General features: G+C 50.0%; 2 non-coding genes across 2 annotated transcripts in view; both read left to right on the top strand.

Moving 5' to 3' along the window:
- Positions 1-964: 964 nt before the first annotated feature.
- Positions 965-1119, top strand: LOC131292158 (5.8S ribosomal RNA). Its single transcript, XR_009189850.1, has one exon. It is a non-coding gene; the product is annotated as a 5.8S ribosomal RNA (ribosomal RNA).
- Positions 1120-1606: 487 nt separating this feature from the next.
- Positions 1607-1653, top strand: part of LOC131292165 (large subunit ribosomal RNA) — a 4088-nt gene continuing 4041 nt past the window's right edge. Inside the window, exon 1 of the ribosomal RNA XR_009189857.1 lies at positions 1607-1653. This exon is cut by the window's right edge and continues 4041 nt beyond it. This is a non-coding gene — a ribosomal RNA (large subunit ribosomal RNA).

The raw sequence follows: 1653 nt of genomic DNA, 5'->3' as shown, positions 1-1653 counted from the left end.
GTTCAAACCATACCATCGGTATCCTATTGAAACACACAAGTCGATATCAAACCTCATGATTGTGTAGTCCTCCACTGGTCCACGCCGCTTCGGCCGTCCTGGGTAAAATGGAACATTCCAGCTTGCCCTATGTGGAAGAGGGCACATTACTCAATACTGTGGTGTGAAGTATAAAGTTCAGTTCTCCCCTGGTCCACGCTGCTTCGGCGGTCCTGGGTAAGATAGTTCATTCTAGCTTGCCCTATGTGGAAGAGGACACTTCATACTTCGTCTCTAAGCGGCGGCTTGACTCCTCCCTACGGGGAACGGGTTTACGCGCACAGCGGCGGCTTACGCACTATGGCAGTCATGGATGCCTTACGTTTCTATGAAAAGTGTGTTCCTCCCCTGGTCCACGCTGCTTCGGCAGTCCTGGGTAAGATAGTTAGTTCTAGCTTGCCCTATGTGGAAGAGGACACGTAGACTTACTGTGGTGTGAAGTATAAAGTTCAGTTCTCCCCTGGTCCACGCCGCTTCGGCCGTCCTGGGTAAAATGGATTCATCCAGCTTGCCCTATGTGGAATGAGGACACTTTATGCTTCGTCTCTAAGCGGCGGCTTGCTCCTCCCTACGGGGAACGGGTATACGCGCACAGCGGCGGCTTACGTTATGGCAGTCATGGATGCCTTACGTTTCCATGAAAAGTGTGTTCCTCCCCTGGTCCACGCTGCTTCGGCAGTCCTGGGTAAGATAGTTAGTTCTAGCTTGCCCTATGTGGAAGAGGACACGTAGACTTACTGTGGTGTGAAGTATAAGGTTCAGTTCTCCCCTGGTCCACGCCGCTTCGGCCGTCCTGGGTAAAATGGATTCATCCAGCTTGCCCTATGTGGAATGAGGACACTTTATGCTTCGTCTCTAAGCGGCGGCTTGCTCCTCCCTACGGGGAACGGGTATACGCGCACAGCGGCGGCTTACGCAAGTTAGTCACCCTCGGCAGTGGATCACTCGGCTCATGGATCGATGAAGACCGCAGCTAACTGCGCGTCATAATGTGAACTGCAGGACACATGAACATTGATAAGTTGAACGCATATTGCACGTCGTGGGAACCTACCATGATGTACAGATGACTGAGCGCTTATATTTGAGAAATGTATCGCATACATTTAACTACGCCGTGACACCCGTCACGAGACGTGCACCATGATGTTAACTAGGGTCGCGACGACCCGCTAGCATTAAAGAACCCGTGGTTTACAATATACTGGCATTGGAATTCGAAGTATTTAGAGCGTCCGTGTTCCCGCGTGAGGCGGAAGTACGAGGAGAAGGCGTGCTTGTGGTGTCTGTGGTGGTGTTTACTGATGTCTAGCTTCAGCTTATTTATTTATTTAAATAGAAGCGAAGATGTCAAAGTAGCGTCGAAGCAGCAGCGGTAGCACAAATGATTCAAGTATGGAAGTTGACCAAAGGAACACAAACAAACTAGCGTATGGGCAATGGAAGGTATCAGTGAGTTAAACCACACGCGGGCTAACAGCCCGTTAACCGAGTCCAACGGTACATATTGGACATTGAAACAAAGTAGTCGCAAGCCAGATGTGACGATAACAACCGCAAGGTACATAAGCCTCAGTTCATGTGTGACAACCCCCTGAATTTAAGCATATTAAT

The sequence above is a fragment of the Anopheles ziemanni genome, assembly GCF_943734765.1.
Source record: "Anopheles ziemanni chromosome X unlocalized genomic scaffold, idAnoZiCoDA_A2_x.2 X_unloc_37, whole genome shotgun sequence".
NCBI lineage: Eukaryota > Metazoa > Arthropoda > Insecta > Diptera > Culicidae > Anopheles > Anopheles ziemanni.
This window is presented reverse-complemented; position numbering and strand designations above follow the sequence as displayed.